Raw genomic sequence first — 12,500 nt, 5'->3', positions numbered from 1 at the left:
CGGGAATCCCAAACGGGTCCGTGACGTCCGGACCGTCCGGATCCACTGGCAGTAGCAACCAGTTGAGCAAGGGTCAGCGATGCGGATGTCGTCGCTCGGAAAATTAAAATTGCAATTGTTTTCGGATGGGATTTTCCCCGATCGCGGACGAAGTTTTGCACCGATCGACATCACAGATTGGGGCTATCGATGCTAATCGGTTACTGGATCTTCTGTTTCGGTAATGATCGATAGGGAGGCCGGAGGGATTCGGAATTCCCCGGCGAATGCGGCACGTGGCACACGATCGCAACGCAATGCGACGACGAAAACGACAGCGACGTGCTTTGGATCCTTGATCCTTCCTTTTTCATTGCTTTTCTCGATCTAAGATCATCTGCGCATCGCACTACCGTCCGCGGTGCATTCTAATTGCCTTACTCGATGGAGAGAGAGAGAGAGAGAGAGAGAGAGAGAGAGAGAGAGAGAGAGAGAGAGAGAGAGTGATCGTGAGAACGTTCGTGACGATGTAAAGGGCGTTGATCTTTCCGGTGAAGGGGGGGGGGGGGGGGATCTTTTCGCGCAGGATGCACCGGATGGAGGTTGGTAATGGTGTCGTTCCACCCCGAAAACGGTGAGTGGTGAGTCATCACCGTCGAGCTCGAGACGATGACGAAGTTCAAAGACATACACACGCAGCCCACACGCAGTCGACGCCGCCGTGAGCGAAGAGCGAAAACGAACACCACGATCAGCGCGAGGTGTCGACTGAATGTCTCACGATTTTCACGCCGACGAGGATCGCAACGAGCTCCTCCTCGATCATCGGACCGGCCACGAACCGTCAGACTGGCTGGCTGGCTGGCTGGCTCGGTGCGATGGCCTCTCTGTTCCGCTGGCTGGCTGACGCTCTGTGCGGTGTTGGTTTTTGTTTTTGCGCCGCCGCATCCGATCCGTCAAGCCGCTTTTTGCCGAAAAACCGCTTTTTCCCGCCGGTGAGGTGGGGGGCCGTTTTTCGCGACACGTTTACCACGGTCGATGCGCCACCGACACTCGGTGTGTTGGTGATGAATTGGGTTTATAGTCTCGGTTAACCTCGTTCGAATTTTGGGAAGGAGAAGACTTCGGTCCTCTTGGGACCATCATCATTGGTTCGTCCGAGACGAATTCACATCGGTGTGACGAGTGTGGCCCCGTTGTGAACCGTTCAAGGATCCTTGACGTTCACGCGCACGTATCACACGGCACGTGGTGATGGTGGTGGTGGTGGTTGTTGTTGATTTGGCCTAGTTTTCGGTTATCTGCGAAAGTCGGATCAGACTTACTTTCGATGCATTTGCATAGTGTTCGGATTACTCGCGCTAGCTCGGATTACTGGCCGCCAGTTCTTAACTAACAGATTTTTTTTCCTATGCGAACTGGGAAATGTTTATAGAAGGATTGGAGCCATTTGTAGCATTAGATAGATTCAGTTTGATAACTCTAACTATCGCTCTCTCTCTCTCTCTCTCTCTCTCTCTTTGGCTCTCTCATCACCATCAGCTTTAATCGAGACCGTATGTCTCGTGTGCAGACGAGGGGCGCTATGTTTAGTTCTGGTGCCAAATGATCAAAGTAAGCTGCAGCAAGCTCCCTTGACAGTTGAGTGTCGTAAAACGGTCGAGAAGGAATGGTGATGATTCGCCACGGCCATCAACTTCCCCGTCCGTCTGCCGTATCCATCTTCCAACGCCAATGCCCATATAACCTCATTCATATTCGCACACCCCGACGGGATTCGGGGCCACAAACCGAGGTCCGAGGTATGGTCATCGTTCGTCTGTGCAACAAATTAATTTAATTAACTCATCCGCCTTAACACCATCCGCCAAAAAGGTCCCCCACTCCCTTCTGTGGTACAGGATTTTTGATGTGACCACCCCACCCGCCGGGTGCATCACATCATCAGCGTCGAACGAGACGGTGGAAAATGGGGTTTTGTTTTATAACATCATCGTTCATCGCGGGTATCATTCGACGATGATGATGATGATGTCGTTGATGTCGATGCAGAGGGTGAGAGACCAAGGAATCAAACCCGGGACTGGGCCTAATTTATGGCGTGATATTTGTTTTCCTTTCCCCTTGCAACAACAATCCAACACCAGCGACGAGCGACCGGTAGCGGTGGTTGGCGATCCAAAAGGCCTCCGAACTGGCGAAACATCGCAATCGCCAGTTCTAGACATGGTATGGTGTGGGGCGGTGTGGTGTACTGGTGCCAAATAATGACAAATTCGCAACAAAACACGAGACACACCCAGTGGGTAACGGAAAATACCATCACGCAGAGGCGGATGATGGTGATGATGATGACACTAAATTGTGCGTGCGTCTCATGGCGATGGGAGTGAGGCTCTTTCGCGTTCTTTCTGTACTACCACCTCGCCCCCCCCCCCCCCCCCCCCACCAGGCGTACAGTTTTCGCACACGCGATAATGTTCCCCGTGAGCGCGGGGTGTTTGCCCTCTAAAATTAGATCTCTCAAAGGTCACGCTCATGGCACAACCAGAGAGTCACCAGAGAGCGATGGCGATGGCGACGACGACAACGGCACTAGAACACGATCAAAAAGGCGTGGTGTGCTAGCAACAATAGTGTGTGCGTGCGTGCGCATGTGACGATGATGATGATGTTATATCATCATACATACGCGTAGTACCACCACCCGGCCGACCAAAAACCAGACTGTCACATATATTGTCGCCAAAAAGCGTTGATGACGATTTGACGATTGACAGGACAAACACAGACACTACTGGATGAGATTATCGCGCAAGGATCGCAATATTTTCAAGAGATTTCAATTCATGAAATGCAAAGGTGACACTCCGTGCAGAACACTACCACTAACAAAAAAAAAGAGATATTTCATTTCTTTCTCTTAAAAGGATTCATCTAACGATCGCCGTTTGAAGCAGCATGTTCGTCATGTGCATGTACGCAGTGCAGTCGTGGAAACTCGTTGCCCGCGGGACTTATTTATGATGTGAAAATGTACGACACGACGCCTCCCCTTCCAAACACCAGCAGAAGCAATAAGTCATTACGCGCGAACGTTTCCACGTTTGACGAATGGGACAAATAAGCGTCCCAGTCCCCTAATGGTGCACGATTAGTGAAATAGGCCCGAGAGAGAGAGAAAGAGAGACCCAGGAGCGGGCAAATTAGGCCACCGGAATGAGGAGTTTGTACTGAACTGAAAAAGAAAGAAAGAAAAAAAAGCAACAACATCATCTTGCACTCCCGAGCACACCCTCTTGAGACTCGCGAGGTCGCGCCACTTCCGAAGCTCATAGATGCGCTATAGCGACGCGCATTTCGGATTTTCCATCGCGAGGGGGTCTGACACTTATTCCAGGCGCTTCGCGTCCAGCAACTTCTTCGAAACTCACGCGGGAATGACTATTGTAAGCCGGCAATGGGCTAGGCAAATAGGCAACACGCGGAGCTGGAGTGTCGATCGTCGCGGAGAGAGTGCACAAGGGGACCCCCCGAAAAAAAACGAGGAAAAACCACTGAACCCTGACTTGTGATGATGGTTTTGTGATGGTTTTTATCTTTCATCGTGATCGCCACCACCGACGACGACGACTACGACGACGAATGCGAGAAGACAGCAGACGTAAACTGCATTTCGGGACGGGGAACGAACGCACAGTAGCACGCCAGTGTACCATTGTTGTGGCTGGTTCTCATCCATCCTTCATCCATCCTTATACCCTCAGTCCACGCCAGCATATGGCTGTGTTGCGCTGCCACTCTACCGGTTTTTCCTACGTTCCTACTACCGCGATCTTCCGATCCGTGTCCTGCGTGCGCATGTGCGTAACGGGCTCGAGTCGGGAAAGCTGGCGTAAACACATGGGCAACACCCAGAGACAGTCGTCGTCCACAGAGGAGATGGAAGGAACCGTAAAAAAAAAAGGACGAGCCCACTGATCCGGGACATGGGATGGGACCGGAGCGAATGCGAGCGTTGTTTGTATCAACAAATTGTACGCATCCTGTGTGCGTACGGTGCATGTTCTAATAGTGCATGACATGACGCTTCCGCGACGGCAGGCGCCAGGGGCCGGCACGACCAACTTTTCCAGCTGCCACGACCCGTCCCGTAGCAAATCAAAATGTTCATTTGAGGACCGTTTTTCGTTTTTTGGTGCATCCCGTTGGCGGTGAACTGGCCAGGTCAAGACAAGCAAGGGACGTTAACATTTGGAGTTTTGCTTCCGGAAAGTGTATTAAGCGAGAAAAGCATGCCCCAGCGTTTGTAAGATCATTTCCTTCATTATGCTCTCTCTCTCTCACTCTATCTGTGAAGTTATTTTCGCGCAAAATCCCCTGGAGCCGGGTTGTGGCTTCTAAATTAATACCGCACCAAACCGCGTGGCCGTGGGAATCACCAGCGCGGGCCCTCACCCACCAAATCGTGTTCCCGCGTTGACTCGTGAATAGTGCATTGTTTTGTCACGCTGTCAAAAAAAAAACCGGCAGAAGCGCCAGTATGGCCAATTAGTGCATCGCAGCAGCAGCAGCAGCAGCAGCAGCCGCCCGGTAAGTAGCTTACTGCGATCTCTGGATGATCTGCGTCGGTGCGCGTTATGATTGTGAACCGAACATCGAAGCATCCTAGGAGAGAAGCGAAACGAATTTCCTTTTACGCAGTCTGCCCAGTCTGCCTGGTTCCGGAGTTATAGGAGTTCGGCTCAAATGTTGGACCATTTTCCCGCGACCCTTTGGCACCCATGGCCGTCGGTCGGTGGATGTTCACCAAAAACCTTTGTACCCGGTCGGTGGAGGAGATGCACAAAAAAGGGCGATCTGGCAGCCACGACGCCTTAAGTGGGAACCGGGAACTCGGGAAATCTCGCGCATGCCGGCCACAGCAGACCACAGCATCGACGCCATTCGGCCACCGAAGACACCGCACCGTGGGCCACAAACAGAGGGCGAGCATAGCACAAGGCACGTTTGAGGTCCGGGGCCGTCGGTGGTACGTTGCTACGATCGTGGGATCGCGAACGAGCCGCGATGCACACGCGTCGACAGCTCAGAGCAGCTCAGCCACACCGCCAAGAGACGCAGGAGGAGGAGGAGGAGGAGGAGGAGGAGGAGGAGGAGGAGGAGGATGAGGAGGAGGAGGAGGAGGAGGAGGAGGAGGAGACCCCCACACCCGAGGGAGGTGGGGGAAAACAAGCATTTCGCAAGTTGCATAAACAATTAAGACGCTGGACACGCACACACGCACCGAGTAGTTGCTGCTGGTGTGTATGTGTGCCTCCGTATGTGTATGTGGGACTTTTTATAGACACAATTTCACTCACTAAACTGATTATCTTAAAAAGGAAACTTGCATTCGCGAGGTTCGCGCGTTGCCCCTCCCCCCACCCCATTGGCCGTGCTGGAAGCAGACGATGGCGACTGCGGCGGAGGTCGTAAAGCAATTCGTGCGCATCGCGGCGTCGTCGTCGCTGGCGGTGGCGGTGGGATTTTGGGGCCATCGGGGACTCTGCTCCGATGGGCATATTATGATGCAGTTGGTACAGCTGGTGACTGTTGGTGTTGCTGCTGCTGCTGCTAAAACAGCTACTCCAGTAGCCACAGCAGAAGACAGCGCAGTGCAGGTTCCCTTCGAAACCTTGCGCTACCTGTGGGGCAGTGCCGCTGTTTTGCATAAAGCAACCAAATATGCAACCAATCTCTGGGAAGTCGAAGATCCACGTGCAGGTGGATCGGCTTTGGTGGCCACGAGTTACAATTTGATATCAAGTCTGTTCCTCTGTAATTCGATGATTATTAGCAATATTATTAAACTTTCAATGTAGTAGATTACGATCCATTTCAAATCACCTTCGAGTAAGCTCTGCGTGGTGCATTCAAAGGCAGTAGCATGTTTTTTCGATAATTTATCTCGACCTAATGGAAGAGTGTCAAGAAGTGTGAGCCTGAAATTGCCCCGAATGTTAAAAAAGAGTGCTTTTTCTAATAGAACAGGTGATCATACTGATGCTTCAAGGCGTAATTGGCGGCAATGCGAGATGATGCATTTCATTTCGAAGAGCACCCTCGTTGCAGCACCGTGCGATCGTCGAATTGATATTTGTAATTTAATTAAAATACCAACCAACGACCATACACTTGCGGTAGCATTGTTTTTACTTTATTTCCACTTTACGCGATCACGATAAGATCGAAGAGAAGCAGAGCGGAGCATAACACTGCAAAAAGGAATTGACACCGGGTGATGGTTCTAGTTGCAGGCGCCACATTCGATGCATCATTCAATTGACCAGTTCCTAGTCGGTTTTCCTCCAAAAGCCCTCATGAACCCGCAGCAGAAACGCGATGAGTAATGATCCCCATTGCGCGTAATCCCCATAGTTCAATGGTCCTGGAAAAACGGTTGACTGGCTGGCTGGCTGGCTGGCCGAACTATATTTAAAGCCCTTCCGCGCGCCATCAAAGCCCCCCCCCCCCCCAAAAAGGGACGAGTGATGCATATGGCCGCCTCCGTCGTCGCCATGCCAAAACCATTTTAGCCGCCGGTGATGGGATGGCGTTTGAAAATAGATTGCGCCCCAGACGACAGGCTCGCATCCAATGCGTCTCCTTGCCAGTCGCAGCCTCTGGCCACAGCCAAAACCAATTTATGGTGTGCGATTTGGCAAACACGACGCGCCATGACGCGCAGCACACGGCATCATGACTTCCAGGAAACGCACTCGGTACGCGCACAGCATAACCTATTTTAAACGTGCAGCGTCGTGCAGTGACGTTGCTCCTCAGACCGCCGGGACCTTGAGCGGAGGACCGACGTACGTAATGACTCACACGTGGTGCCATACCATCGCGTCCCGTCGAAAAGGTGATCCACAATGGGGCCCCGCCCGTGACGCCATCGGTGTTTTTTTTCGGCAGAACCAATCACAACCGTTTGGACAAGTGGAAAACCAATATTTACAATGTTTTCCCGATCATCAGACCGCCAGGCCGCCCCCGTGATTTCCAAAACAATTTGGCGAGGAATGGAGCGCTTCGGAATGTGGCGGTGGGCGTTCGGTAAGGTTGTTTGGTCCGGTATAATTAGACCTGGTTAGTAGTGCAGCCATAAACGATCGGTAACTAGTGCTGCTCGTGTGTTCTGTTGACCAACGACGCGTGGGATCTATTGCGTGGGGCGGTTGAGTCATCCCGTTGGCGGGATCCTTGTTTTTGGCAAGGCGCAACAGCAACAGCAGCTCCTTGCGAAACGAGTCATCCTCAATTCGGTTTAATCAACGCACCGTGGCCGTGTGGTTTACGTTGTCGTCAATTTCCTCACCACTCACCTTCCTCGGTCAGTTAATCATTTCCGCACGGTACACGGAACACGCACGTTGGTACGGTGTGTCCTTCGCTCTCGAAGCACTCAAAAATAAATGGTTCACCTCCCGTGCCGTGGCAGGACAGAACATGAAGATACGGACTCGACGCATCTCCCCTTATTTTCTTCTTCAACCAACAAAAAAAAAAAAGAACGGAAGAAAAATCCCAGGAAAAAAGGGAAAAGAAGAAAACAAACGCCTGCCAGTCTGTCTGGCTGGCTGACAGTGTGCGTATGTGTGTGGCGCATGATGAATGGTGATGATAATCATAATAACGAGTGTGAAAAACAGAAAACAGAAGCCCTAGCGAGGCTACTCCTACCCCATCGTTTCCTCCCTAACTGTCCCGACAGCACCTTCCATCCTGGACCGCGATCTTCCATCTTGGTTGCGGTATCTTTCTTCACCTCACTCGTTCCCATATCCTGATTGGGATAGGTTTGGAACTCCTGTCCAATCTTCAACTGAAATTTGTACAGAAGGGCAAGGCCAGCATAGTCCAGGCTGTAGTAGCAGTGGAAGGAACAAACCGATGTCCTTCTCGGATCGATGGGAATGAGTGATCGCGGTTCAAAAATGAAATTTCCGCTTTACAAGCCCGGGCCACGGTCTGTCTAGGTTTCGTGGTCAGCTGATTTGAACGATCGACCTCCCCATCAAGCTCACCCCTGCCCCTCCTTATGCTTGCTTGTGTACTGCATCGCTTTGAGCATTCTGCAAATGCATCACGCGACAAACGGTCTGCGGAGCTCTGTGGTGCGTAGCTCTGTCTATCCGTCTAGCGTGCGATCTGGGCGAGGGTGTGGTCTATTTTTAGAATCTTCCCTTCGTCCCCCTCTTATCTACCCACAACAAGCTGCACCAGGCTGCAGCGGTGCAATCGAACGGTGCGCATCGGTTCGAACGATCTCGATCTCTCGCGTTGTGTTCGGTTTTGATTAGCTGCTGATTGACTTACGTTAATGGTTATTTTCACGCAGTAGTAGCACAACAACCCGGTGGGGAGCCTTTGCTGCTGGGAGTGATTGAGAAACACCGCCACGGAAATCGAGGAGAACCGGCCCGGCAAGGCAACACAACAGGACGTCGGTGATCGCCTTATGCTATCGGTGCTTTATGCTGGCGGCAGCCACGACGACAATAGCTACACCCTTTTTGGCACTTTACACTGTCACAGCACGGTGAAGCCACTGTTGGAACGGTTGTAGAAGGGTGAATTGGATGAGAGAGACAGGGAGAGAGAGAGAGAGAGAGAGTCTGAGTCTACCAGAGAGAGAGAGGTTCAAAAAAGGGCATACGATCAATAAACGGACCAAAAACCAGTGGTTGATCTGTTGATTGATTGATGCCGTTTTCAGGGCCCGGATGCAGAGAGACAGAAAGAGAGAGAGAGGGAGAAAGTTACAGCAATCGAATTACGATCACCTCTTAACTAAACTGTGACTCCCCGTTAGCACACGGGAGTTATGCAGTCATAAGGAAGGGCGCAACCCCCCAACACAAACTCACGAGGAAAATGGTTGAAAAACCGTGAAAATCGAGAGTGTGACAGGGGGGGGGTGGAGGGGGCCAGACTATGACACAGACTACGGCACATTAATGGTGAGGATGTTGGTGGGCCAGGCTGGCACTCTCTCATGGCAGAACACGATCCTCGCCCCACCGATCACGATGCTCTTTCTCTACACTCTCGTCCTGCACTTCACGCAACCGTTGTCATGCCGCTCGTCCTAACGATCATCTTGCACAACACACGCACACGTACAATTGTGAGTAGTGTCTACACACCGCGTTCGGGGCGCGTTCTGACGTTTATTTTTATTTCTGCCTCGAACACGCGCTCGACAGCGACGACGACGACGACGATCGGGCGACGATCGACCAAGGAGGGGGAGAGGTCGCGCAAAAGTCGCGACCGAGTTTTCCGACTTTCCCAAGATCCCGGCAGCTCCGAATCGGAGGTCGAAAAGCCGGGACGGGATGTCACCAGCAGCAACTTGACAGCACCACCTACCCGCCCTTTCCTCTTCTTAAACGTCCGAGAAGTGCCCGAAAAGGTGTTCCACGCGGAAAAATGAAGACGAAAGTCGTCGTCGTCCGTGGCGGGATTAACGAAATAATGAAGTTGAACAAGCGACCAACCGAGCGAACCGTGGCCACAAAATCCGCAATCCGCGACGCACTCGCACCACTCGCGGTCTCTCTTTCTTTTTTTGGGGGGTATTTTCGGTCGCAAAACGCACCACTAACCATAGCCAACCTCAGCAGAGCTCGCGATCACACTACACTCGCGGCACTTTCTCAAATGTGTGAGTGAGGGAGGGTGAGGGAATGACACACCGGGTGAAAAGGAGCGAGGGGGGGCGATGGTTTTGGTCTGCTGTCCCTGGGTTGGGCCTCCTTGGGCGAGGCGAGGTGGTTTCGACACGTCCGACGGTTCGCCGCGTACTGACCGCCATTCGGTTTCGCATCTGCTCTGGTAGTCTGGTGTGTGATGCTGCTGCTGCTCCTTCTTCTGCTGCTGCTGCTGATCTGGCCATCGTCGTTACGCGCGTGCCCTCGGCGAACTCGAACGACGACGACGACGGAGACGACGACGACAACCCGAACCTTGCGGCTGCGTCCAGAACGCAGCGAAATCGCGTGGAAATCGCGTCCACCGGGTGGGTGGTACGCGCTGTGGGGTGTGTGTTTGGAGCGACCACCATCAGCCATCGCGCGGAAAGTGCAAAAATCCCCCCTTCTCCCCTTCTCCCTCTTCTTTCTCGCCTCACCTATCTGTTAAAAGATGTCGCCACCACTCGCGAGACGACGAGGACGCGACGAAAACACCGATTGAGCTCCGGGGGTTCGCGGAGACTCCAAAGGAAAACGCACTTTCCGCGACGCTCGCGATAGAAAGCGAGAAAATCGCGATTGATCGAGTGGAGAGACGCCTTCTCGTGCTACGATGGAGTGTGTTTTGTGCGTTGTTTATGATTGTTTAGCATAAATCATCCGCGAGTTCTTCCACTTCAACCGGGTAGACAAGCGACGACGCGTTAATAAGGTTCGGCGGCCGTTGCCTCTAGTGTAGCGCAGCGTTCGATCGGTTGATCGCTCGATCCTCACTGCACGCGATTGAAACAGTTTACTGACTAGCTTACTGGCTGGCCGTCGTACTAGGGGCAGTCGGAAAAGCCAGGCAACAGGAAGAAGAAGCAATAGAACACAACCAGAAGCAACGGCAGCAGTAGCAGCAGCAGCAGAAGGAAGAATAAGAGAAAAATGCTTTACGACGCATCTTGATTTTTCTCGCTTTTCGCGCCTGCATCGCATGATCTATATTTACATTTCAGACAGATTTTCCTTATGCTTTACGCGTTCTCCTCGTCACCGTCGCCGCACGGCAGTGTGGCCGCCATAACAGCAGCAGCAACCAGCCAACCAGCCAACCAGCTAGCCAGCCAACCAGCCAGCGGTACTAGAACCTCCATCAGCATCAGCATCTCCTCTACCTCTACCATCCACCCCCAATTTTCCTTCTTCTCAGTCACATATACACGCGCATGCATGCATACAATCGTCTGCGCAGAGAGCGTGGATGGGTTTTTGGTGGCGTTTTCGGAGCGCGTATAATGAGCTCCTGCTGCTGCTGTTGCTGTTGCTGTCTACTACACATGGAGCAAACAGACAGCATATTGCGCTGATCTTCTCGTCTCGGCTTCGATGCTGCTCCGTGTGGAGATCACGACGATGATGATGATGATGATGATGATGGTGATGATATGCTCATGGTTCTCTAGCACGTTATTGCGCGAGTAAACTCCGGTGCTGAACCAAATGCACTGATTCAACGAGAAGGAAGGTGGAGGAGAGGGCAATCGCAGACGAGCGTGTGTGTGTCTGTCTGTGTGCTTTGAGGGGGGGGGCGGTGGGCGGAGCGCGCGCCGAGATTTTTCATTTTTAATTTTTCCGTGTTCCACGCAACGCGCACGCTTCCATGAGGAGCACAGCGTGTAGATTGGGGGGAGATGCAAACATTACACACTTTGGCCTCGCGAAAAGACTCGCGATCACCCCCTACCTCACCCCCTTCCCCCTTACTCACGGTACGCGGCATGGCGGCATCGACCGAAAGGGAAACGAGTGCGCGAATAAATTCAATTTTTGGATTCGAACGGCGCACCGGCCGCTAATTGTAAAACCCCCGAAATAGATAACCCCCCTCTCACTGGCAACCCCCCCCCCCCCCCCTAACCCTCACCACCCCTTCCGTAGCTACACTCTCTGGGTCACGCGGTATGCCGGAGCGGAACGCCGGAAAGTCGGTGCCAGTCGAGCGAGAAACGTTCTGGACCTGGACACGACTCCGAAGTGCGTTCCGTGCTTTGTTCCGTGGCTAGGAACCTTCTGCTGTGTGTGACGAGTGGGCCATAAAATGGAAAATGGGACCTTCCGTGATGGCGATGTGCAATTGACGCGCGCGCGACTTCAAAACGCGGTGTTTATGGTGCCAAAAAGGTGCCAAAGGTGGTCATGGCTGCACACCGGCCGGCTTGTGCGTGCAGCCCTATCTCTAGCCTGGCCACCATGCGCACACCATCATCCGTCATTATCCGGTGGCGCTCTTTATTTTATTGCTCTCTTCACATGCTACAGCTGCTGCTAGTTGGTGCTGGCCAACGCGAGAATGATGCAGCTGAACACTTGCGTGGTGAAGGCTACGGCTCGCTTCCGTTCTGGCCGGCCAGCCTCCTGCCACAAGCGGAAAACCATTATCTTCACACCGGCGGCTCGCGGTCCAGTTCCGCTCACACCTCACTCTCTTGCACAGAGGCCGCACGGAAGGAACGGGAACGGTGCTTCGGGGTATGAACTTGAAAATTAGATAATTACCATTATCGTGTATGACCTCCGATCTGCCGAGTGGTCTGCGAGTGTGCGAGAGAGGAAGATGAAGAGCGCAACCGGAATGGTTCCGGTGGGAACCGGCGCTTCACCTACTCCTCCTCCTCCTCCTCCTTCTTCCGCTACTTCTGCTGCCGATCGTTCGCTTCCGATTTTCGGATTTACGAAACCGGATTCAAAGGCAGCGCGGCGTGAGGCGTGAGGCAGGAAAGAAGAAGAAAAACGGGA

At 52.8% G+C, this 12,500-nt stretch overlaps 1 protein-coding gene across 11 annotated transcripts in view; it reads right to left on the bottom strand.

Moving 5' to 3' along the window:
- Positions 1-12,500, bottom strand: part of LOC126577043 (protein vein) — a 67,700-nt gene that overhangs the window by 21,895 nt on the left and 33,305 nt on the right. For 2 of the 11 annotated variants that reach the window (XM_050238442.1, XM_050238441.1), the window contains exon 2: positions 8,341-8,572. The exons of 1 other annotated variant lie outside the window; for it this stretch is intronic. The gene's annotated coding sequence lies outside the window, so the exon portion shown is untranslated. Of the gene's footprint in view, positions 1-8,340; positions 8,646-8,807; positions 8,952-9,147; positions 9,339-9,396; positions 9,436-9,524; positions 9,813-12,500 lie in introns of those variants that run through there. 8 more of the 11 variants (XM_050238433.1, XM_050238435.1, XM_050238434.1 and 5 more) reach the window with 8 other exon arrangements.

Source organism: Anopheles aquasalis, chromosome 3 (assembly GCF_943734665.1).
Source record: "Anopheles aquasalis chromosome 3, idAnoAquaMG_Q_19, whole genome shotgun sequence".
Classification (NCBI taxonomy): domain Eukaryota; kingdom Metazoa; phylum Arthropoda; class Insecta; order Diptera; family Culicidae; genus Anopheles; species Anopheles aquasalis.
This window is presented reverse-complemented; position numbering and strand designations above follow the sequence as displayed.